Genomic DNA, 24719 nt, shown 5'->3' with positions numbered 1-24719 from the left:
TTTTTGCCTCATTTATTGGCGATCAATGGACAGCCTGGCCATGTTAGCTTAGCTTTTACTATGGATATACAGCATGGCGTGATGAGATATGTGCCCATTTCTCTCAAGTAAAATGTGAGCAAGTTTTGTTCAGTCTCACTACAAAAGTGTCTCTTGTATATTAGCGTTCTGTAGATTATCAGAGCCTTTATAGTGTGTGGTTCTGGACTGGTCATTGCTATACATTGCCAGCACCATCACCTATCATCGTATGACCGTGAATGAGGCCCCTGTGTGTGAGGTGTACAAGTCATACTTACCTGGCAGGGAAGATACCATGATCAAGAAGGTGGTTCACCCAGGGCGAGGCTCGGTCACTGCACTCCGATTGAGCTGACTTCTGCGAATTCCCCAAATGTGGGAATCTCGACTGCATAATTTCTGGTAGTGGGGGACTGCGTTCGCGCTCTCCCCTGATGTGCTTGTTTAATGCAACCAACAGCTGTGGCAGCATATGGCACTAGAGAACCGCGTGCATCAAACGCCATTTCACGCTCAATCACAGGCTTTGCCCTTGCCCGTTGTGTCAGTGCAAGTCGGTACCGCATCACTTCACATCTGTGCCACTACTGAAGAAGCAAAACAAGCTCCTATGATATTGTTATATCCTCACACTCAGTCATTTAGAATAATATGTGGGTTGCAACTGATGCCCCCGCCCACCGTATTAAAAGTGGGGCATTTTTCAGTGAAACGCGTCAAGTCACAGTGGCAGCGGCTCTCCGTTGTTAATATAAAGACAGTCAACGAGTAGAGACAAATCTTAAATTGTTTACTTTAGTTTGCAGATATTTATGATGGATGCACTGTATGTTTTGAAATCTTCTGAAGGTTGACAACATGCCGAAAAAAACACAGCAGATTACGACCAGTCTGCGCGAGAGACCGTGCTGTGACTCCCTCCTTTTCCGCTGACCCATTGGCAGTATCACTTTTCGGCCCGCGTTAACTCCCATAACCTTTTGTAATAAAAGTCTGCGATCGGATGCATATTTGTGTTGCCCATCAGTCATAAAACATCGAACTTCACGTTCACAGTCTGCCGTGTGTTTTTGTAGCGATCGAAATCATATTGAACCCGCGAGCTAGAGTCACAATGAGGAGACTGAGTCTCCCACTTCACTCAGCAGTCAGTATCGCTTCTCGGCCTTTTGGCTAAGATCAAGTGTAGTATCTGTTCTTATCAGTTTAATATCTGATACGTCCCCTACCCGGGGACCATATATTAAATTGCTTTTTGGAAGAGGGAGATGGAAAAGGGGCTTGCCCCGTCCACTCCACGCATCGACCTGGTATTGCAGCACTTCCAGAAACGGTGCACCCCCCTCCCTCAACGTGTTGAAAACAGACCACGTAGGACGTGTCTCTAATGTGCCCTCGCCTTGATTTCTTGTTTTCGCCATGCTAGTGTGCAAATTGCGTATGTGTTGACTGAGCCCCTCTACCAGGTGCGCATTTCTAATAGTCATGCGCTATGGCATCATTTACACACTTGCCCAACTTCTCTTTTTGGAACTTTGGCCGTGTTTGAACTTTTCGCCACTGTCTGGCACTTTCCTTTTGAGGACCTGTTACATGCATCTCACTGTAAAATGAATTGAACCGGTACCTGTTGAGTGAGACCACTAGCTGCCAGTTCAGTCAGATGAATAGATCCATTCCCCCAACGTGAAAATCCACTCTGCATAATTTCTGCCGCTGTTTGCCACAGTCGGGTCTGTGCCGATATGTCAAAAGAAAGGCAAACACTCTTCATATGGTTGCGCTTTTATTTATAATATTATTTTCTTCTTTCCTTTAGTTTCAAACAGAGAAGCATGTGGATATATTTTTAACAAAGTGTTGTTCACACTCCAGACCAATAGGTGGCAGCAGCGGGCGGATCACGCCGTGTCTCTAATGTGAGGAGACAGGCCTGTTTTTTAGTCTTTCCGCTGACTTTTTTCTTTTAAATGCAGATCAAACAACACTTGATTGCAGTGTCATTTATCTTTGTCTGGTGTGAACTCACTTAGGTTTTTGCCTCATTTATTGGCGATCAATGGACAGCCTGGCCATGTTAGCTTAGCTTTTACTATGGATATACAGCATGGCGTGATGAGATATGTGCCCATTTCTCTCAAGTAAAATGTGAACAAGTTTTGTTCAGTCTCACTACAAAAGTGTCTCTTGTATATTAGCGTCCTGTAGATTATCAGAGCCTTTATAGTGTGTGGTTCTGGACTGGTCATTGCTATACATTGCCAGCACCATCACCTATCATCGTATGACCGTGAATGAGGCCCCTGTGTGTGAGGTGTACAAGTCATACTTACCTGGCAGGGGAGATACCATGATCAAGAAGGTGGTTCACCCAGGGCGAGGCTCGGTCACTGCACTCCGATTGAGCTGACCTCTGCGAATTCCCCAAATGTGGGAATCTCGACTGCATAATTTCTGGTAGTGGGGGACTGCGTTCGCGCTCTCCCCTGATGTGCTTGTTTAATGCAACCAACAGCTGTGGCAGCATATGGCACTAGAGAACCGCGTGCATCAAACGCCATTTCACGCTCAATCACAGGCTTTGCCCTTGCCCGTTGTGTCAGTGCAAGTCGGTACCGCATCACTTCACATCTGTGCCACTACTGAAGAAGCAAAACAAGCTCCTATGATATTGTTATATCCTCACACTCAGTCATTTAGAATAATATGTGGGTTGCAACTGATGCCCCCGCCCACCGTATTAAAAGTGGGGCATTTTTCAGTGAAACGCGTCAAGTCACAGTGGCAGCGGCTCTCCGTTGTTAATATAAAGACAGTCAACGAGTAGAGACAAATCTTAAATTGTTTACTTTAGTTTGCAGATATTTATGATGGATGCACTCTATGTTTTGAAATCTTCTGAAGGTTGACAACATGCCGAAAAAAACACAGCAGATTACGACCAGTCGGCGCGAGAGACCGTGCTGTGACTCCCTCCTTTTCCGCTGACCCATTGGCAGTATCACTTTTCGGCCCGCGTTAACTCCCATAACCTTTTGTAATAAAAGTCTGCGATCGGATGCATATTTGTGTTGCCCATCAGTCATAAAACATCGAACTTCACGTTCACAGTCTGCCGTGTGTTTTTGTAGCGATCGAAATCATATTGAACCCGCGAGCTAGAGTCACAATGAGGAGACTGAGTCTCCCACTTCACTCAGCAGTCAGTATCGCTTCTCGGCCTTTTGGCTAAGATCAAGTGTAGTATCTGTTCTTATCAGTTTAATATCTGATACGTCCCCTACCCGGGGACCATATATTAAATTGCTTTTTGGAAGAGGGAGATGGAAAAGGGGCTTGCCCCGTCCACTCCACGCATCGACCTGGTATTGCAGCACTTCCAGAAACGGTGCACCCCCCTCCCTCAACGTGTTGAAAACAGACCACGTAGGACGTGTCTCTAATGTGCCCTCGCCTTGATTTCTTGTTTTCGCCATGCTAGCGTGCAAATTGCGTATGTGTTGACTGAGCCCCTCTACCAGGTGCGCATTTCTAATAGTCATGCGCTATGGCATCATTTACACACTTGCCCAACTTCTCTTTTTGGAACTTTGGCCGTGTTTGAACTTTTCGCCACTGTCTGGCACTTTCCTTTTGAGGACCTGTTACATGCATCTCACTGTAAAATGAATTGAACCGGTACCTGTTGAGTGAGACCACTAGCTGCCAGTTCAGTCAGATGAATAGATCCATTCCCCCAACGTGAAAATCCACTCTGCATAATTTCTGCCGCTGTTTGCCACAGTCGGGTCTGTGCCGATATGTCAAAAGAAAGGCAAACACTCTTCATATGGTTGCGCTTTTATTTATAATATTATTTTCTTCTTTCCTTTAGTTTCAAACAGAGAAGCATGTGGATATATTTTTAACAAAGTGTTGTTCACACTCCAGACCAATAGGTGGCAGCAGCGGGCGGATCACGCCGTGTCTCTAATGTGAGGAGACAGGCCTGTTTTTTAGTCTTTCCGCTGACTTTTTTCTTTTAAATGCAGATCAAACAACACTTGATTGCAGTGTCATTTATCTTTGTCTGGTGTGAACTCACTTAGGTTTTTGCCTCATTTATTGGCGATCAATGGACAGCCTGGCCATGTTAGCTTAGCTTTTACTATGGATATACAGCATGGCGTGATGAGATATGTGCCCATTTCTCTCAAGTAAAATGTGAGCAAGTTTTGTTCAGTCTCACTACAAAAGTGTCTCTTGTATATTAGCGTTCTGTAGATTATCAGAGCCTTTATAGTGTGTGGTTCTGGACTGGTCATTGCTATACATTGCCAGCACCATCACCTATCATCGTATGACCGTGAATGAGGCCCCTGTGTGTGAGGTGTACAAGTCATACTTACCTGGCAGGGGAGATACCATGATCAAGAAGGTGGTTCACCCAGGGCGAGGCTCGGTCACTGCACTCCGATTGAGCTGACTTCTGCGAATTCCCCAAATGTGGGAATCTCGACTGCATAATTTCTGGTAGTGGGGGACTGCGTTCGCGCTCTCCCCTGATGTGCTTGTTTAATGCAACCAACAGCTGTGGCAGCATATGGCACTAGAGAACCGCGTGCATCAAACGCCATTTCACGCTCAATCACAGGCTTTGCCCTTGCCCGTTGTGTCAGTGCAAGTCGGTACCGCATCACTTCACATCTGTGCCACTACTGAAGAAGCAAAACAAGCTCCTATGATATTGTTATATCCTCACACTCAGTCATTTAGAATAATATGTGGGTTGCAACTGATGCCCCCGCCCACCGTATTAAAAGTGGGGCATTTTTCAGTGAAACGCGTCAAGTCACAGTGGCAGCGGCTCTCCGTTGTTAATATAAAGACAGTCAACGAGTAGAGACAAATCTTAAATTGTTTACTTTAGTTTGCAGATATTTATGATGGATGCACTGTATGTTTTGAAATCTTCTGAAGGTTGACAACATGCCGAAAAAAACACAGCAGATTACGACCAGTCGGCGCGAGAGACCGTGCTGTGACTCCCTCCTTTTCCGCTGACCCATTGGCAGTATCACTTTTCGGCCCGCGTTAACTCCCATAACCTTTTGTAATAAAAGTCTGCGATCGGATGCATATTTGTGTTGCCCATCAGTCATAAAACATCGAACTTCACGTTCACAGTCTGCCGTGTGTTTTTGTAGCGATCGAAATCATATTGAACCCGCGAGCTAGAGTCACAATGAGGAGACTGAGTCTCCCACTTCACTCAGCAGTCAGTATCGCTTCTCGGCCTTTTGGCTAAGATCAAGTGTAGTATCTGTTCTTATCAGTTTAATATCTGATACGTCCCCTACCCGGGGACCATATATTAAATTGCTTTTTGGAAGAGGGAGATGGAAAAGGGGCTTGCCCCGTCCACTCCACGCATCGACCTGGTATTGCAGCACTTCCAGAAACGGTGCACCCCCCTCCCTCAACGTGTTGAAAACAGACCACGTAGGACGTGTCTCTAATGTGCCCTCGCCTTGATTTCTTGTTTTCGCCATGCTAGTGTGCAAATTGCGTATGTGTTGACTGAGCCCCTCTACCAGGTGCGCATTTCTAATAGTCATGCGCTATGGCATCATTTACACACTTGCCCAACTTCTCTTTTTGGAACTTTGGCCGTGTTTGAACTTTTCGCCACTGTCTGGCACTTTCCTTTTGAGGACCTGTTACATGCATCTCACTGTAAAATGAATTGAACCGGTACCTGTTGAGTGAGACCACTAGCTGCCAGTTCAGTCAGATGAATAGATCCATTCCCCCAACGTGAAAATCCACTCTGCATAATTTCTGCCGCTGTTTGCCACAGTCGGGTCTGTGCCGATATGTCAAAAGAAAGGCAAACACTCTTCATATGGTTGCGCTTTTATTTATAATATTATTTTCTTCTTTCCTTTAGTTTCAAACAGAGAAGCATGTGGATATATTTTTAACAAAGTGTTGTTCACACTCCAGACCAATAGGTGGCAGCAGCGGGCGGATCACGCCGTGTCTCTAATGTGAGGAGACAGGCCTGTTTTTTAGTCTTTCCGCTGACTTTTTTCTTTTAAATGCAGATCAAACAACACTTGATTGCAGTGTCATTTATCTTTGTCTGGTGTGAACTCACTTAGGTTTTTGCCTCATTTATTGGCGATCAATGGACAGCCTGGCCATGTTAGCTTAGCTTTTACTATGGATATACAGCATGGCGTGATGAGATATGTGCCCATTTCTCTCAAGTAAAATGTGAACAAGTTTTGTTCAGTCTCACTACAAAAGTGTCTCTTGTATATTAGCGTCCTGTAGATTATCAGAGCCTTTATAGTGTGTGGTTCTGGACTGGTCATTGCTATACATTGCCAGCACCATCACCTATCATCGTATGACCGTGAATGAGGCCCCTGTGTGTGAGGTGTACAAGTCATACTTACCTGGCAGGGGAGATACCATGATCAAGAAGGTGGTTCACCCAGGGCGAGGCTCGGTCACTGCACTCCGATTGAGCTGACCTCTGCGAATTCCCCAAATGTGGGAATCTCGACTGCATAATTTCTGGTAGTGGGGGACTGCGTTCGCGCTCTCCCCTGATGTGCTTGTTTAATGCAACCAACAGCTGTGGCAGCATATGGCACTAGAGAACCGCGTGCATCAAACGCCATTTCACGCTCAATCACAGGCTTTGCCCTTGCCCGTTGTGTCAGTGCAAGTCGGTACCGCATCACTTCACATCTGTGCCACTACTGAAGAAGCAAAACAAGCTCCTATGATATTGTTATATCCTCACACTCAGTCATTTAGAATAATATGTGGGTTGCAACTGATGCCCCCGCCCACCGTATTAAAAGTGGGGCATTTTTCAGTGAAACGCGTCAAGTCACAGTGGCAGCGGCTCTCCGTTGTTAATATAAAGACAGTCAACGAGTAGAGACAAATCTTAAATTGTTTACTTTAGTTTGCAGATATTTATGATGGATGCACTCTATGTTTTGAAATCTTCTGAAGGTTGACAACATGCCGAAAAAAACACAGCAGATTACGACCAGTCGGCGCGAGAGACCGTGCTGTGACTCCCTCCTTTTCCGCTGACCCATTGGCAGTATCACTTTTCGGCCCGCGTTAACTCCCATAACCTTTTGTAATAAAAGTCTGCGATCGGATGCATATTTGTGTTGCCCATCAGTCATAAAACATCGAACTTCACGTTCACAGTCTGCCGTGTGTTTTTGTAGCGATCGAAATCATATTGAACCCGCGAGCTAGAGTCACAATGAGGAGACTGAGTCTCCCACTTCACTCAGCAGTCAGTATCGCTTCTCGGCCTTTTGGCTAAGATCAAGTGTAGTATCTGTTCTTATCAGTTTAATATCTGATACGTCCCCTACCCGGGGACCATATATTAAATTGCTTTTTGGAAGAGGGAGATGGAAAAGGGGCTTGCCCCGTCCACTCCACGCATCGACCTGGTATTGCAGCACTTCCAGAAACGGTGCACCCCCCTCCCTCAACGTGTTGAAAACAGACCACGTAGGACGTGTCTCTAATGTGCCCTCGCCTTGATTTCTTGTTTTCGCCATGCTAGCGTGCAAATTGCGTATGTGTTGACTGAGCCCCTCTACCAGGTGCGCATTTCTAATAGTCATGCGCTATGGCATCATTTACACACTTGCCCAACTTCTCTTTTTGGAACTTTGGCCGTGTTTGAACTTTTCGCCACTGTCTGGCACTTTCCTTTTGAGGACCTGTTACATGCATCTCACTGTAAAATGAATTGAACCGGTACCTGTTGAGTGAGACCACTAGCTGCCAGTTCAGTCAGATGAATAGATCCATTCCCCCAACGTGAAAATCCACTCTGCATAATTTCTGCCGCTGTTTGCCACAGTCGGGTCTGTGCCGATATGTCAAAAGAAAGGCAAACACTCTTCATATGGTTGCGCTTTTATTTATAATATTATTTTCTTCTTTCCTTTAGTTTCAAACAGAGAAGCATGTGGATATATTTTTAACAAAGTGTTGTTCACACTCCAGACCAATAGGTGGCAGCAGCGGGCGGATCACGCCGTGTCTCTAATGTGAGGAGACAGGCCTGTTTTTTAGTCTTTCCGCTGACTTTTTTCTTTTAAATGCAGATCAAACAACACTTGATTGCAGTGTCATTTATCTTTGTCTGGTGTGAACTCACTTAGGTTTTTGCCTCATTTATTGGCGATCAATGGACAGCCTGGCCATGTTAGCTTAGCTTTTACTATGGATATACAGCATGGCGTGATGAGATATGTGCCCATTTCTCTCAAGTAAAATGTGAACAAGTTTTGTTCAGTCTCACTACAAAAGTGTCTCTTGTATATTAGCGTCCTGTAGATTATCAGAGCCTTTATAGTGTGTGGTTCTGGACTGGTCATTGCTATACATTGCCAGCACCATCACCTATCATCGTATGACCGTGAATGAGGCCCCTGTGTGTGAGGTGTACAAGTCATACTTACCTGGCAGGGGAGATACCATGATCAAGAAGGTGGTTCACCCAGGGCGAGGCTCGGTCACTGCACTCCGATTGAGCTGACCTCTGCGAATTCCCCAAATGTGGGAATCTCGACTGCATAATTTCTGGTAGTGGGGGACTGCGTTCGCGCTCTCCCCTGATGTGCTTGTTTAATGCAACCAACAGCTGTGGCAGCATATGGCACTAGAGAACCGCGTGCATCAAACGCCATTTCACGCTCAATCACAGGCTTTGCCCTTGCCCGTTGTGTCAGTGCAAGTCGGTACCGCATCACTTCACATCTGTGCCACTACTGAAGAAGCAAAACAAGCTCCTATGATATTGTTATATCCTCACACTCAGTCATTTAGAATAATATGTGGGTTGCAACTGATGCCCCCGCCCACCGTATTAAAAGTGGGGCATTTTTCAGTGAAACGCGTCAAGTCACAGTGGCAGCGGCTCTCCGTTGTTAATATAAAGACAGTCAACGAGTAGAGACAAATCTTAAATTGTTTACTTTAGTTTGCAGATATTTATGATGGATGCACTCTATGTTTTGAAATCTTCTGAAGGTTGACAACATGCCGAAAAAAACACAGCAGATTACGACCAGTCGGCGCGAGAGACCGTGCTGTGACTCCCTCCTTTTCCGCTGACCCATTGGCAGTATCACTTTTCGGCCCGCGTTAACTCCCATAACCTTTTGTAATAAAAGTCTGCGATCGGATGCATATTTGTGTTGCCCATCAGTCATAAAACATCGAACTTCACGTTCACAGTCTGCCGTGTGTTTTTGTAGCGATCGAAATCATATTGAACCCGCGAGCTAGAGTCACAATGAGGAGACTGAGTCTCCCACTTCACTCAGCAGTCAGTATCGCTTCTCGGCCTTTTGGCTAAGATCAAGTGTAGTATCTGTTCTTATCAGTTTAATATCTGATACGTCCCCTACCCGGGGACCATATATTAAATTGCTTTTTGGAACAGGGAGATGGAAAAGGGGCTTGCCCCGTCCACTCCACGCATCGACCTGGTATTGCAGCACTTCCAGAAACGGTGCACCCCCCTCCCTCAACGTGTTGAAAACAGACCACGTAGGACGTGTCTCTAATGTGCCCTCGCCTTGATTTCTTGTTTTCGCCATGCTAGCGTGCAAATTGCGTATGTGTTGACTGAGCCCCTCTACCAGGTGCGCATTTCTAATAGTCATGCGCTATGGCATCATTTACACACTTGCCCAACTTCTCTTTTTGGAACTTTGGCCGTGTTTGAACTTTTCGCCACTGTCTGGCACTTTCCTTTTGAGGACCTGTTACATGCATCTCACTGTAAAATGAATTGAACCGGTACCTGTTGAGTGAGACCACTAGCTGCCAGTTCAGTCAGATGAATAGATCCATTCCCCCAACGTGAAAATCCACTCTGCATAATTTCTGCCGCTGTTTGCCACAGTCGGGTCTGTGCCGATATGTCAAAAGAAAGGCAAACACTCTTCATATGGTTGCGCTTTTATTTATAATATTATTTTCTTCTTTCCTTTAGTTTCAAACAGAGAAGCATGTGGATATATTTTTAACAAAGTGTTGTTCACACTCCAGACCAATAGGTGGCAGCAGCGGGCGGATCACGCCGTGTCTCTAATGTGAGGAGACAGGCCTGTTTTTTAGTCTTTCCGCTGACTTTTTTCTTTTAAATGCAGATCAAACAACACTTGATTGCAGTGTCATTTATCTTTGTCTGGTGTGAACTCACTTAGGTTTTTGCCTCATTTATTGGCGATCAATGGACAGCCTGGCCATGTTAGCTTAGCTTTTACTATGGATATACAGCATGGCGTGATGAGATATGTGCCCATTTCTCTCAAGTAAAATGTGAACAAGTTTTGTTCAGTCTCACTACAAAAGTGTCTCTTGTATATTAGCGTCCTGTAGATTATCAGAGCCTTTATAGTGTGTGGTTCTGGACTGGTCATTGCTATACATTGCCAGCACCATCACCTATCATCGTATGACCGTGAATGAGGCCCCTGTGTGTGAGGTGTACAAGTCATACTTACCTGGCAGGGGAGATACCATGATCAAGAAGGTGGTTCACCCAGGGCGAGGCTCGGTCACTGCACTCCGATTGAGCTGACCTCTGCGAATTCCCCAAATGTGGGAATCTGGACTGCATAATTTCTGGTAGTGGGGGACTGCGTTCGCGCTCTCCCCTGATGTGCTTGTTTAATGCAACCAACAGCTGTGGCAGCATATGGCACTAGAGAACCGCGTGCATCAAACGCCATTTCACGCTCAATCACAGGCTTTGCCCTTGCCCGTTGTGTCAGTGCAAGTCGGTACCGCATCACTTCACATCTGTGCCACTACTGAAGAAGCAAAACAAGCTCCTATGATATTGTTATATCCTCACACTCAGTCATTTAGAATAATATGTGGGTTGCAACTGATGCCCCCGCCCACCGTATTAAAAGTGGGGCATTTTTCAGTGAAACGCGTCAAGTCACAGTGGCAGCGGCTCTCCGTTGTTAATATAAAGACAGTCAACGAGTAGAGACAAATCTTAAATTGTTTACTTTAGTTTGCAGATATTTATGATGGATGCACTCTATGTTTTGAAATCTTCTGAAGGTTGACAACATGCCGAAAAAAACACAGCAGATTACGACCAGTCGGCGCGAGAGACCGTGCTGTGACTCCCTCCTTTTCCGCTGACCCATTGGCAGTATCACTTTTCGGCCCGCGTTAACTCCCATAACCTTTTGTAATAAAAGTCTGCGATCGGATGCATATTTGTGTTGCCCATCAGTCATAAAACATCGAACTTCACGTTCACAGTCTGCCGTGTGTTTTTGTAGCGATCGAAATCATATTGAACCCGCGAGCTAGAGTCACAATGAGGAGACTGAGTCTCCCACTTCACTCAGCAGTCAGTATCGCTTCTCGGCCTTTTGGCTAAGATCAAGTGTAGTATCTGTTCTTATCAGTTTAATATCTGATACGTCCCCTACCCGGGGACCATATATTAAATTGCTTTTTGGAACAGGGAGATGGAAAAGGGGCTTGCCCCGTCCACTCCACGCATCGACCTGGTATTGCAGCACTTCCAGAAACGGTGCACCCCCCTCCCTCAACGTGTTGAAAACAGACCACGTAGGACGTGTCTCTAATGTGCCCTCGCCTTGATTTCTTGTTTTCGCCATGCTAGCGTGCAAATTGCGTATGTGTTGACTGAGCCCCTCTACCAGGTGCGCATTTCTAATAGTCATGCGCTATGGCATCATTTACACACTTGCCCAACTTCTCTTTTTGGAACTTTGGCCGTGTTTGAACTTTTCGCCACTGTCTGGCACTTTCCTTTTGAGGACCTGTTACATGCATCTCACTGTAAAATGAATTGAACCGGTACCTGTTGAGTGAGACCACTAGCTGCCAGTTCAGTCAGATGAATAGATCCATTCCCCCAACGTGAAAATCCACTCTGCATAATTTCTGCCGCTGTTTGCCACAGTCGGGTCTGTGCCGATATGTCAAAAGAAAGGCAAACACTCTTCATATGGTTGCGCTTTTATTTATAATATTATTTTCTTCTTTCCTTTAGTTTCAAACAGAGAAGCATGTGGATATATTTTTAACAAAGTGTTGTTCACACTCCAGACCAATAGGTGGCAGCAGCGGGCGGATCACGCCGTGTCTCTAATGTGAGGAGACAGGCCTGTTTTTTAGTCTTTCCGCTGACTTTTTTCTTTTAAATGCAGATCAAACAACACTTGATTGCAGTGTCATTTATCTTTGTCTGGTGTGAACTCACTTAGGTTTTTGCCTCATTTATTGGCGATCAATGGACAGCCTGGCCATGTTAGCTTAGCTTTTACTATGGATATACAGCATGGCGTGATGAGATATGTGCCCATTTCTCTCAAGTAAGATGTGAACAAGTTTTGTTCAGTCTCACTACAAAAGTGTCTCTTGTATATTAGCGTCCTGTAGATTATCAGAGCCTTTATAGTGTGTGGTTCTGGACTGGTCATTGCTATACATTGCCAGCACCATCACCTATCATCGTATGACCGTGAATGAGGCCCCTGTGTGTGAGGTGTACAAGTCATACTTACCTGGCAGGGGAGATACCATGATCAAGAAGGTGGTTCACCCAGGGCGAGGCTCGGTCACTGCACTCCGATTGAGCTGACCTCTGCGAATTCCCCAAATGTGGGAATCTCGACTGCATAATTTCTGGTAGTGGGGGACTGCGTTCGCGCTCTCCCCTGATGTGCTTGTTTAATGCAACCAACAGCTGTGGCAGCATATGGCACTAGAGAACCGCATGCATCAAACGCCATTTCACGCTCAATCACAGGCTTTGCCCTTGCCCGTTGTGTCAGTGCAAGTCGGTACCGCATCACTTCACATCTGTGCCACTACTGAAGAAGCAAAACAAGCTCCTATGATATTGTTATATCCTCACACTCAGTCATTTAGAATAATATGTGGGTTGCAACTGATGCCCCCGCCCACCGTATTAAAAGTGGGGCATTTTTCAGTGAAACGCGTCAAGTCACAGTGGCAGCGGCTCTCCGTTGTTAATATAAAGACAGTCAACGAGTAGAGACAAATCTTAAATTGTTTACTTTAGTTTGCAGATATTTATGATGGATGCACTCTATGTTTTGAAATCTTCTGAAGGTTGACAACATGCCGAAAAAAACACAGCAGATTACGACCAGTCGGCGCGGGAGACCGTGCTGTGACTCCCTCCTTTTCCGCTGACCCATTGGCAGTATCACTTTTCGGCCCGCGTTAACTCCCATAACCTTTTGTAATAAAAGTCTGCGATCGGATGCATATTTGTGTTGCCCATCAGTCATAAAACATCGAACTTCACGTTCACAGTCTGCCGTGTGTTTTTGTAGCGATCGAAATCATATTGAACCCGCGAGCTAGAGTCACAATGAGGAGACTGAGTCTCCCACTTCACTCAGCAGTCAGTATCGCTTCTCGGCCTTTTGGCTAAGACTGCGATCGCCTCCAGTTTGTGGAAAACTCTTGCCTGTCTGTGGCATTTGTTTATACACTGTTTGGAGAATATATTACCCTCTTTCTTTGTGGAAATTATTTCAGCTGATATTAATAGTTGAGACACTTACACAAAGGAAGACATTGGCCCAGAGGATTGCTAGCCTGTACTCTGTTCATGAAACATCCAGACCAGGTCAACAGGGAAAAGGCAAGTGTGCTTCTTAATTAGTTATTTATTGAACTGTTTTACCTGTCTTTAGCCATTTTAAGTAGCATTTTACAGTGTTTTAGTGTCTTTCATTTGTAGTGTGTGGTGCCTCCACCATGTCGGGTAACTATGCTGGCATGCGGAGGCACCACAGTGTCCGCTTTATACTCAGTGAGGTTGACGGAAAGCCCATGGTTATGTCAAGGCTTGATTTTTCAAGGAAACTGATTCAGAGAACCCTAAACTTCAAGCCTGATGACATAAACTGTATTGTGACTTTGCCGTCCAACAAAGGATTTGACGTGAGCTTTCATTCTGCAATTGCATTAAGAGATTTCTGGACACGATATGAAAATGAAAAGACCCAGTTTTCTGCTTTCACTGTTGAAAAACTGACTGACAATGCCTCTAAAACGGTTATTGTCAGAATGTTCAATGAGACAGTGAATGCAGACGATATTTGTTTGTGGCTGGGCAGATACTGCACTGTGAAAGGCCAGGCTACCAAGGTGAGAGATGAGGATGGCATCTGGAATTGCGCTTGGAGGATCCCCATTCAGCAATGGCAGGACCCCCAAGGCTTCCAGGGCCTGAAACAGCTACCACCAATGATAGTTCTGGGTAACAACAGGGGCTACATCCATTACCAGGGCCAGCCCAAGCTCTGCCGCAAATGTGGCGAACATGGGCACCTGGCAGAAGCATGCAAGCAGATCATTTGTGGGAAATGTAGAGAAATTGGACACACTTTTCAGGAATGCACCAACAGCAGAAAGTGCAATCTCTGTGGAGAAACTAACCACCTCTTCAGAGACTGCCCCAAGTCTTTTGCCAACAAAGTAAAAGCCACAAAGCAAACAGAAAACGGACAGAATGTTGAACAGTTAACAGAGCTAATTGAAGATGCTGGGCTGGAAAATTCAAATCTCCCGCCAAATCCTGTGATTGGCGAGCAGGGATCAGGTGAGGCGGGAGAAGGGGAGGGGCCTGCAATCGCCCCACCAGTGGAAAGTGTTGAAGAGGATGGGGTGATGCAGGCAGAGGGCAGAACTAGCACCGAACAGGAAACTGATAGCGAGGATGCCACCCTCCCCAATGCCCAGCAGGCCAAGAGGCCTATATCAGAATTGTCCTCTGACTCCCCTGCGGTGACAGAGAAGAAGGGAAGAGCTGGGGACTACTCAGACAGTTCATCTGTGGAGGAACCCAGAGTCTTCCCTTCCGATTCTCCAAATGAGGCCTCTTTCTTAACCATAGCTCTGCAATCAACCCCTAAGGACTCAAAACTCAACGCAACCCTGCGTCAGAGACCAACTCCAAGAGTCCGAAAGGGAAATGGAGTTCACCCCCCTCACTTTTCACCCATAGAAGTGAAGGAAGAACTCCATTCACATGAATGTGATTAACTGTCCTTGTTTTTAATACCTTTTAGCCTTTTAGGATGTCATACTTGTTATTTTTAACCATACTCATGACTCTCACCTTCTCAACTATTAATGTGAGAAGCGTAAAGTCGAGAGTTAGAGCTCAGACTGTTTTATCCTTTCTTAACACTTTTAAGTCAGATGTGTTTTTAATACAGGAGTGTGGCCTACCGTTTTTAAACCACTATAGAGAGTGGGAGGACTTATGGCCAAATCCATCAATCTGGAGCGGATCCAACGCAAATAAAAATGACGGAGTGGCCATTTTAATCAAAAACCCTCTCGTCTTGGTGAAGGGCAGCACTGTGGTGAGAAGCGGTCGGGCACTTTTAGCACACTTGACTTTTATGGGAAAGGATTTTAACGTCTTAAATGTTTATGGTTTTAATGAAAAAAATGACAGGTATGACCTTTTAAAAGACTTGCAGTCCCACATGCTAGGTAGGGCACCTTTAGTTGTAGGGGGAGATCTTAATTGTATTTTAAACAGGAACGATAGGAAAAGAGCAGGAGGAGATTTTAAAATTGACAAAACATCGGTTTTATTACAGGACATATGCAGGGATTTTAAACTCTTGGACTGCTTTAAAACCATGCATCCTAGAGAGGAGGGCTTCACCTGGGTCAGTGGTGATGGCACCAGAGCCTCTCGCATAGATTACATTTTATCCCGTGATTGCCCACCAACCGATGCTAGATTAACACAGGTGTTCTTTTCCGATCACGCAATGCTATCCTGCACCCTATCACTACCTTCTGGTGTGACTTCAGGAAGTGGTCTGTGGAAACTCAACTGCTCCCTTTTAGAAGATAGGGAGTTAGTTAGGCAGTATAGGGAGCAGTACAGTGAGTGGCAGACCCTTCAAGACTTTTACGATACACGTGCACACTGGTGGGAAATGGTTAAGGGACGGACCCAGACTTTCTTTAGACAGGCAGGTAAGAAGAAAAAAGATAGGGACGACAGACGCATGTTGGGACTGCAAAAACGACTCCAGAGATATTTTAACCTAAACCTACAAGGGATGGATTTTAATGAAGAAATAAAACAAGTTAAAACAGAGATGTCGATATTAGCAGAAATCAAAAGCAAAGGTGTCATTTTAAGAAGCAGGGAAAGGGAGATAGAGGAAGGGGAGAAGTGCACAAGATATTTTTTTAAGAAAATTGTAAATAAAGGGGGAAACATTTTAAAACTAAAGACAGAAAATGGGTGCACAGCGGAAACAACAGGAGAAATTAAAACAACTATAGAAACATTTTATAAAGAACTATACAGTGAAAAACCTGTGGAAACGGACACCATAACTGAAGTTTTAAAATTCATTGAACACAGAGTTGAGGACAGTGTGCTTTTAACCCAAGATTTTACACTTTTAGAGTTGAACAAAGGTCTTAAGAGCTTTAAAACAGGAAAGTCACCAGGACAAGACGGGCTTCCCTTGGAATTTTACTTGACTTTTTGGGACATTTTAGCACCTGACTTACTTGCTGTTTTTATGGATTTTGAAAGACTCGACCGACTTCCTGACAGTTTTAGAATAGGGATAGTAACCCTACTCCACAAAGACAAAGACGAGACTGACTTGAAGAACTGGAGACCTATAACGCTTTTAAATCTGGACTGTAAACTTTTTAGCAAACTCTTATCATCTCGAATGACTTTGTTTTTAGATGACTTGATTCACCCGGATCAAGCCTGTGCCATACCGGGGAGGAGGATCACCGACAGCCTCCTACTGATCCGAGACACCATCTGTTATGTGAGAGACAGAAACATCCGGCTAGTAGTTCTAAATTTAGACTTTGAGAAAGCCTTTGATCGGGTCTCGCACCAATACCTTTTCCAGGTACTGCAAAAAATGGGGTTTCCAGAGAGATTTATAGCTTGGGTGGGGTTGCTGTACCGGGGCATTACCAGCAAATTCGTTGTTAATGGGCATCTGACAAAAGCAGTGAATATAAACTGCGGCGTCCGTCAGGGATGTCCGTTATCTGCCCTCCTCTATGTTACTTGTATCGAACCACTGGCACAGATCTTGAGAAGGGACAAACGAATCACTGGGGTTAGAGTACCAGGGAGCGGGGGACTGGACACAAAATGCATTTTATATATGGACGACATTAATATCTTATGCACTGACCTTTTATCTGTCAACAGGACACTTGACTTGACTGACTGGTTTGGACGGGCTTCTGGGTCAAAGCTTAACAGGAGCAAGACCCAAGCCCAGTTTTATGGACCCTGGGAAATGACTGAGATGACAAGACTCCCCCTGACTGTGACCCAGACTGACCAGAGGATACTCGGGGTCAAATTTGATAGGGAGGGGGGAGGGGAAACTAATTGGCCAGACATGGTAGGGAAAGTTAGGCAGAGACTGGGGTACTGGAGACTTAGGGGACTGACGATGGAAGGAAAGGTTTTAATCATCAAAGCAGTGATTTTACCTTTGCTTTTACTTACCAGTTCTGTTTTTATCCCACCTAGAAAAGCAATATTGGACCTTGAGCGTGCCATTTTTTATTTCCTGTGGGGGTCAAAGTGGGAACGACTAAAGAGGGACATCATGAAGAAGCCAAAAGAAAAAGGAGGAAAAGCAGTGCCGGACCTACACTTGTTTTTAGGAAGCAGATACACCACACTTCATATCACAGCCGCTACAGCCCCATCCAGAAACCCCAAGACAGCAGCAATGACACGGTTCTGGATGGGGACCTACCTCAGGAAAATCAAGATTTTAACCAGTGATCTTAAAGTGCCTGTGTCCTTTAACTTACCACCAGCTTATGCTGTTATCCAGTCCTTTCGATGTTGTTTTAATCTTGAGCAGGAGGAGTTGCAAATTTTATCTAACCAACGCTCTCTTATCTCTGTTGTGCAGGAGCGGGAACCAGTGAGTCCAGTGCGCTGGCTCACATTTGGCGAGCCATCATCAGTTTGGCGCAACGTGAACCATTCCGCTCTCCCAAACAGACTCCGGGACCTGTCATGGATGGTGGCTCATGAGATCCTCCCAGTCAGGGCCGTGATGCACTCCCGGGGCATGTCAGCGCACCCAACGTGTCCTCGACCAGGTTGTGGCGCGCCTGAGTCGGTGAGGCACTTGCTCTGGGAGTGCAGTGCTGCCGTAGACCAGTGGGCAACAGCCGACTCCTTAAAATTCCCGTACTTGCCAGCAAGGGAGGTCCTCACAGCACCGTTGGTAATGTATGGGGTGAGCCAAGAACACATTCCAACCTGTGACTTCGCCAAACAGTGGCTCACCCTGGCCGCCATCAAATACGCCATATGGACCTCCAGAAACTTGCTGGCAAGAAAGCACATGCAGATCCCCCCCGCGGCTGCGATCCGAATGGCCGCAGCAATGGTCAAAGAGGCCGAAGCTGCAGGTGGCAGGCCTAGGACGCAGCCACAAAGAAGAATCGCCTCTGTGCCCATTCGGATGAAGGAGTCGGAGCTACACAGGAAAAGGTCAAAGCAGCAGCGGCCTGACTCTCCGGGTGAGGCAGGTGGGAAGGAGCTTCAGGGTGGGGATCTCCTCTGAGCACCAGGACAGGATCCCGAGAGACCAAACTGTTTGGGGGAGCGGAATGAGTTACCCTTGGTAGGGATTCTTTCCGCTCCTGCACTGCAAAGGACAGAAGACATTTTAACTTTTGCACTCCCCTTTACAGACTTTTATTGTGGACACTCGACACATTGGACATTCATTGAAGAAACGCTTTTATGTAAACCTTTAACTTGTGACAATTTTATCTGTAATATTTCTTAAAAGATTTTTTTTTGATCGTTTAAGCTTGGTTTTTTACAGATTACATTATTTATCATTGTTTTGTCACTTTTATAACTTAAAATTGTATGCCTTAAACATGTGAAGGTTTATGTAAAACGTCTGATATAAGTGTCAATAAAAAAATTTTCAAAAGAAAAATCTGTTCTTATCAGTTTAATATCTGATACGTCCCCTACCCGGGGACCATATATTAAATTGCTTTTTGGAAGAGGGAGATGGAAAAGGGGCTTGCCCCGTCCACTCCACGCATCGACCTGGTATTGCAGCACTTCCAGAAACGGTGCACCCCCCTCCCTCAACGTGTTGAAAACAGACCACGTAGGACGTGTCTCTAATGTGCCCTCGCCTTGATTTCTTGTTTTCGCCATGCTAGCGTGCAAATTGCGTATGTGTTGACTGAGCCCCTCTACCAGGTGCGCATTTCTAATAGTCATGCGCTATGGCATCATTTACACACTTGCCCAACTTCTCTTTTTGGAACTTTGGCCGTGTTTGAACTTTTCGCCACTGTCTGGCACTTTCCTTTTGAGGACCTGTTACATGCATCTCACTGTAAAATGAATTGAACCGGTACCTGTTGAGTGAGACCACTAGCTGCCAGTTCAGTCAGATGAATAGATCCATTCCCCCAACGTGAAAATCCACTCTGCATAATTTCTGCCGCTGTTTGCCACAGTCGGGTCTGTGCCGATATGTCAAAAGAAAGGCAAACACTCTTCATATGGTTGCGCTTTTATTTATAATATTATTTTCTTCTTTCCTTTAGTTTCAAACAGAGAAGCATGTGGATATATTTTTAACAAAGTGTTGTTCACACTCCAGACCAATAGGTGGCAGCAGCGGGCGGATCACGCCGTGTCTCTAATGTGAGGAGACAGGCCTGTTTTTTAGTCTTTCCGCTGACTTTTTTCTTTTAAATGCAGATCAAACAACACTTGATTGCAGTGTCATTTATCTTTGTCTGGTGTGAACTCACTTAGGTTTTTGCCTCATTTATTGGCGATCAATGGACAGCCTGGCCATGTTAGCTTAGCTTTTACTATGGATATACAGCATGGCGTGATGAGATATGTGCCCATTTCTCTCAAGTAAAATGTGAACAAGTTTTGTTCAGTCTCACTACAAAAGTGTCTCTTGTATATTAGCGTCCTGTAGATTATCAGAGCCTTTATAGTGTGTGGTTCTGGACTGGTCATTGCTATACATTGCCAGCACCATCACCTATCATCGTATGACCGTGAATGAGGCCCCTGTGTGTGAGGTGTACAAGTCATACTTACCTGGCAGGGGAGATACCATGATCAAGAAGGTGGTTCACCCAGGGCGAGGCTCGGTCACTGCACTCCGATTGAGCTGACCTCTGCGAATTCCCCAAATGTGGGAATCTCGACTGCATAATTTCTGGTAGTGGGGGACTGCGTTCGCGCTCTCCCCTGATGTGCTTGTTTAATGCAACCAACAGCTGTGGCAGCATATGGCACTAGAGAACTGCGTGCATCAAACGCCATTTCACGCTCAATCACAGGCTTTGCCCTTGCCCGTTGTGTCAGTGCAAGTCGGTACCGCATCACTTCACATCTGTGCCACTACTGAAGAAGCAAAACAAGCTCCTATGATATTGTTATATCCTCACACTCAGTCATTTAGAATAATATGTGGGTTGCAACTGATGCCCCCGCCCACCGTATTAAAAGTGGGGCATTTTTCAGTGAAACGCGTCAAGTCACAGTGGCAGCGGCTCTCCGTTGTTAATATAAAGACAGTCAACGAGTAGAGACAAATCTTAAATTGTTTACTTTAGTTTGCAGATATTTATGATGGATGCACTCTATGTTTTGAAATCTTCTGAAGGTTGACAACATGCCGAAAAAAACACAGCAGATTACGACCAGTCGGCGCGAGAGACCGTGCTGTGACTCCCTCCTTTTCCGCTGACCCATTGGCAGTATCACTTTTCGGCCCGCGTTAACTCCCATAACCTTTTGTAATAAAAGTCTGCGATCGGATGCATATTTGTGTTGCCCATCAGTCATAAAACATCGAACTTCACGTTCACAGTCTGCCGTGTGTTTTTGTAGCGATCGAAATCATATTGAACCCGCGAGCTAGAGTCACAATGAGGAGACTGAGTCTCCCACTTCACTCAGCAGTCAGTATCGCTTCTCGGCCTTTTGGCTAAGATCAAGTGTAGTATCTGTTCTTATCAGTTTAATATCTGATACGTCCCCTACCCGGGGACCATATATTAAATTGCTTTTTGGAAGAGGGAGATGGAAAAGGGGCTTGCCCCGTCCACTCCACGCATCGACCTGGTATTGCAGCACTTCCAGAAACGGTGCACCCCCCTCCCTCAACGTGTTGAAAACAGACCACGTAGGACGTGTCTCTAATGTGCCCTCGCCTTGATTTCTTGTTTTCGCCATGCTAGCGTGCAAATTGCGTATGTGTTGACTGAGCCCCTCTACCAGGTGCGCATTTCTAATAGTCATGCGCTATGGCATCATTTACACACTTGCCCAACTTCTCTTTTTGGAACTTTGGCCGTGTTTGAACTTTTCGCCACTGTCTGGCACTTTCCTTTTGAGGACCTGTTACATGCATCTCACTGTAAAATGAATTGAACCGGTACCTGTTGAGTGAGACCACTAGCTGCCAGTTCAGTCAGATGAATAGATCCATTCCCCCAACGTGAAAATCCACTCTGCATAATTTCTGCCGCTGTTTGCCACAGTCGGGTCTGTGCCGATATGTCAAAAGAAAGGCAAACACTCTTCATATGGTTGCGCTTTTATTTATAATATTATTTTCTTCTTTCCTTTAGTTTCAAACAGAGAAGCATGTGGATATATTTTTAACAAAGTGTTGTTCACACTCCAGACCAATAGGTGGCAGCAGCGGGCGGATCACGCCGTGTCTCTAATGTGAGGAGACAGGCCTGTTTTTTAGTCTTTCCGCTGACTTTTTTCTTTTAAATGCAGATCAAACAACACTTGATTGCAGTGTCATTTATCTTTGTCTGGTGTGAACTCACTTAGGTTTTTGCCTCATTTATTGGCGATCAATGGACAGCCTGGCCATGTTAGCTTAGCTTTTACTATGGATATACAGCATGGCGTGATGAGATATGTGCCCATTTCTCTCAAGTAAAATGTGAACAAGTTTTGTTCAGTCTCACTACAAAAGTGTCTCTTGTATATTAGCGTCCTGTAGATTATCAGAGCCTTTATAGTGTGTGGTTCTGGACTGGTCATTGCTATACATTGCCAGCACCATCACCTATCATCGTATGACCGTGAATGAGGCCCCTGTGTGTGAGGTGTACAAGTCATACTTACCTGGCAGGGGAGATACCATGATCAAGAAGGTGGTTCACCCAGGGCGAGGCTCGGTCACTGCACTCCGATTGAGCTGACCTCTGCGAATTCCCCAAATGTGGGAATCTGGACTGCATAATTTCTGGTAGTGGGGGACTGCGTTCGCGCTCTCCCCTGATGTGCTTGTTTAATGCAACCAACAGCTGTGGCAGCATATGGCACTAGAGAACCGCGTGCATCAAACGCCATTTCACGCTCAATCACAGGCTTTGCCCTTGCCCGTTGTGTCAGTGCAAGTCGGTACCGCATCACTTCACATCTGTGCCACTACTGAAGAAGCAAAACAAGCTCCTATGATATTGTTATATCCTCACACTCAGTCATTTAGAATAATATGTGGGTTGCAACTGATGCCCCCGCCCACCGTATTAAAAGTGGGGCATTTTTCAGTGAAACGCGTCAAGTCACAGTGGCAGCGGCTCTCCGTTGTTAATATAAAGACAGTCAACGAGTAGAGACAAATCTTAAATTGTTTACTTTAGTTTGCAGATATTTATGATGGATGCACTCTATGTTTTGAAATCTTCTGAAGGTTGACAACATGCCGAAAAAAACACAGCAGATTACGACCAGTCGGCGCGAGAGACCGTGCTGTGACTCCCTCCTTTTCCGCTGACCCATTGGCAGTATCACTTTTCGGCCCGCGTTAACTCCCATAACCTTTTGTAATAAAAGTCTGCGATCGGATGCATATTTGTGTTGCCCATCAGTCATAAAACATCGAACTTCACGTTCACAGTCTGCCGTGTGTTTTTGTAGCGATCGAAATCATATTGAACCCGCGAGCTAGAGTCACAATGAGGAGACTGAGTCTCCCACTTCACTCAGCAGTCAGTATCGCTTCTCGGCCTTTTGGCTAAGATCAAGTGTAGTATCTGTTCTTATCAGTTTAATATCTGATACGTCCCCTACCCGGGGACCATATATTAAATTGCTTTTTGGAACAGGGAGATGGAAAAGGGGCTTGCCCCGTCCACTCCACGCATCGACCTGGTATTGCAGCACTTCCAGAAACGGTGCACCCCCCTCCCTCAACGTGTTGAAAACAGACCACGTAGGACGTGTCTCTAATGTGCCCTCGCCTTGATTTCTTGTTTTCGCCATGCTAGCGTGCAAATTGCGTATGTGTTGACTGAGCCCCTCTACCAGGTGCGCATTTCTAATAGTCATGCGCTATGGCATCATTTACACACTTGCCCAACTTCTCTTTTTGGAACTTTGGCCGTGTTTGAACTTTTCGCCACTGTCTGGCACTTTCCTTTTGAGGACCTGTTACATGCATCTCACTGTAAAATGAATTGAACCGGTACCTGTTGAGTGAGACCACTAGCTGCCAGTTCAGTCAGATGAATAGATCCATTCCCCCAACGTGAAAATCCACTCTGCATAATTTCTGCCGCTGTTTGCCACAGTCGGGTCTGTGCCGATATGTCAAAAGAAAGGCAAACACTCTTCATATGGTTGCGCTTTTATTTATAATATTATTTTCTTCTTTCCTTTAGTTTCAAACAGAGAAGCATGTGGATATATTTTTAACAAAGTGTTGTTCACACTCCAGACCAATAGGTGGCAGCAGCGGGCGGATCACGCCGTGTCTCTAATGTGAGGAGACAGGCCTGTTTTTTAGTCTTTCCGCTGACTTTTTTCTTTTAAATGCAGATCAAACAACACTTGATTGCAGTGTCATTTATCTTTGTCTGGTGTGAACTCACTTAGGTTTTTGCCTCATTTATTGGCGATCAATGGACAGCCTGGCCATGTTAGCTTAGCTTTTACTATGGATATACAGCATGGCGTGATGAGATATGTGCCCATTTCTCTCAAGTAAAATGTGAACAAGTTTTGTTCAGTCTCACTACAAAAGTGTCTCTTGTATATTAGCGTTCTGTAGATTATCAGAGCCTTTATAGTGTGTGGTTCTGGACTGGTCATTGCTATACATTGCCAGCACCATCACCTATCATCGTATGACCGTGAATGAGGCCCCTGTGTGTGAGGTGTACAAGTCATACTTACCTGGCAGGGGAGATACCATGATCAAGAAGGTGGTTCACCCAGGGCGAGGCTCGGTCACTGCACTCCGATTGAGCTGACCTCTGCGAATTCCCCAAATGTGGGAATCTCGACTGCATAATTTCTGGTAGTGGGGGACTGCGTTCGCGCTCTCCCCTGATGTGCTTGTTTAATGCAACCAACAGCTGTGGCAGCATATGGCACTAGAGAACCGCGTGCATCAAACGCCATTTCACGCTCAATCACAGGCTTTGCCCTTGCCCGTTGTGTCAGTGCAAGTCGGTACCGCATCACTTCACATCTGTGCCACTACTGAAGAAGCAAAACAAGCTCCTATGATATTGTTATATCCTCACACTCAGTCATTTAG

The 24719-nt window shown here is 45.5% G+C and overlaps 18 non-coding genes and 2 pseudogenes across 18 annotated transcripts; all 20 read left to right on the top strand.

Moving 5' to 3' along the window:
- Positions 1-291: 291 nt before the first annotated feature.
- Positions 292-455, top strand: LOC144463099 (U1 spliceosomal RNA). Its single transcript, XR_013491241.1, has one exon. It is a non-coding gene; the product is annotated as a U1 spliceosomal RNA (small nuclear RNA).
- A 719-nt stretch (positions 456-1174) lies between these two features.
- Positions 1175-1365, top strand: LOC144463238 (U2 spliceosomal RNA). Its single transcript, XR_013491379.1, has one exon. It is a non-coding gene; the product is annotated as a U2 spliceosomal RNA (small nuclear RNA).
- A 981-nt stretch (positions 1366-2346) lies between these two features.
- Positions 2347-2510, top strand: LOC144463388 (U1 spliceosomal RNA). Its single transcript, XR_013491529.1, has one exon. It is a non-coding gene; the product is annotated as a U1 spliceosomal RNA (small nuclear RNA).
- A 719-nt stretch (positions 2511-3229) lies between these two features.
- Positions 3230-3420, top strand: LOC144463237 (U2 spliceosomal RNA). Its single transcript, XR_013491378.1, has one exon. It is a non-coding gene; the product is annotated as a U2 spliceosomal RNA (small nuclear RNA).
- Positions 3421-4401: 981 nt separating this feature from the next.
- Positions 4402-4565, top strand: LOC144463047 (U1 spliceosomal RNA). The gene has a single exon (XR_013491189.1). It is a non-coding gene; the product is annotated as a U1 spliceosomal RNA (small nuclear RNA).
- A 719-nt stretch (positions 4566-5284) lies between these two features.
- LOC144463236 (U2 spliceosomal RNA) lies at positions 5285-5475 on the top strand. The gene has a single exon (XR_013491377.1). It is a non-coding gene; the product is annotated as a U2 spliceosomal RNA (small nuclear RNA).
- Positions 5476-6456: 981 nt separating this feature from the next.
- On the top strand, positions 6457-6620 carry LOC144463377 (U1 spliceosomal RNA). The gene has a single exon (XR_013491518.1). It is a non-coding gene; the product is annotated as a U1 spliceosomal RNA (small nuclear RNA).
- Positions 6621-7339: 719 nt separating this feature from the next.
- LOC144463235 (U2 spliceosomal RNA) lies at positions 7340-7530 on the top strand. The gene has a single exon (XR_013491376.1). It is a non-coding gene; the product is annotated as a U2 spliceosomal RNA (small nuclear RNA).
- A 981-nt stretch (positions 7531-8511) lies between these two features.
- LOC144463366 (U1 spliceosomal RNA) lies at positions 8512-8675 on the top strand. Its single transcript, XR_013491507.1, has one exon. It is a non-coding gene; the product is annotated as a U1 spliceosomal RNA (small nuclear RNA).
- A 719-nt stretch (positions 8676-9394) lies between these two features.
- LOC144463180 (U2 spliceosomal RNA) lies at positions 9395-9585 on the top strand. The gene has a single exon (XR_013491320.1). It is a non-coding gene; the product is annotated as a U2 spliceosomal RNA (small nuclear RNA).
- A 981-nt stretch (positions 9586-10566) lies between these two features.
- LOC144463087 (U1 spliceosomal RNA) lies at positions 10567-10730 on the top strand. The gene has a single exon (XR_013491229.1). It is a non-coding gene; the product is annotated as a U1 spliceosomal RNA (small nuclear RNA).
- A 719-nt stretch (positions 10731-11449) lies between these two features.
- Positions 11450-11640, top strand: LOC144463179 (U2 spliceosomal RNA). The gene has a single exon (XR_013491319.1). It is a non-coding gene; the product is annotated as a U2 spliceosomal RNA (small nuclear RNA).
- Positions 11641-12621: 981 nt separating this feature from the next.
- Positions 12622-12785, top strand: LOC144463354 (U1 spliceosomal RNA). Its single transcript, XR_013491495.1, has one exon. It is a non-coding gene; the product is annotated as a U1 spliceosomal RNA (small nuclear RNA).
- Positions 12786-14169: 1384 nt separating this feature from the next.
- On the top strand, positions 14170-18713 carry LOC144462819 (uncharacterized; annotated as a pseudogene).
- A 363-nt stretch (positions 18714-19076) lies between these two features.
- On the top strand, positions 19077-19253 carry LOC144462899 (U2 spliceosomal RNA; annotated as a pseudogene).
- Positions 19254-20234: 981 nt separating this feature from the next.
- LOC144463342 (U1 spliceosomal RNA) lies at positions 20235-20398 on the top strand. The gene has a single exon (XR_013491484.1). It is a non-coding gene; the product is annotated as a U1 spliceosomal RNA (small nuclear RNA).
- Positions 20399-21117: 719 nt separating this feature from the next.
- On the top strand, positions 21118-21308 carry LOC144463234 (U2 spliceosomal RNA). Its single transcript, XR_013491375.1, has one exon. It is a non-coding gene; the product is annotated as a U2 spliceosomal RNA (small nuclear RNA).
- A 981-nt stretch (positions 21309-22289) lies between these two features.
- On the top strand, positions 22290-22453 carry LOC144463086 (U1 spliceosomal RNA). Its single transcript, XR_013491228.1, has one exon. It is a non-coding gene; the product is annotated as a U1 spliceosomal RNA (small nuclear RNA).
- A 719-nt stretch (positions 22454-23172) lies between these two features.
- LOC144463178 (U2 spliceosomal RNA) lies at positions 23173-23363 on the top strand. The gene has a single exon (XR_013491318.1). It is a non-coding gene; the product is annotated as a U2 spliceosomal RNA (small nuclear RNA).
- Positions 23364-24344: 981 nt separating this feature from the next.
- LOC144463332 (U1 spliceosomal RNA) lies at positions 24345-24508 on the top strand. The gene has a single exon (XR_013491474.1). It is a non-coding gene; the product is annotated as a U1 spliceosomal RNA (small nuclear RNA).
- Positions 24509-24719: the final 211 nt, after the last annotated feature.

The sequence above is a fragment of the Epinephelus lanceolatus genome, chromosome 4 (genome assembly GCF_041903045.1).
Source record: "Epinephelus lanceolatus isolate andai-2023 chromosome 4, ASM4190304v1, whole genome shotgun sequence".
Lineage (NCBI taxonomy): Eukaryota > Metazoa > Chordata > Actinopteri > Perciformes > Serranidae > Epinephelus > Epinephelus lanceolatus.
Note: the sequence above shows the minus strand (reverse complement) of the source record. Positions and strands in the feature narration are given on the sequence as shown.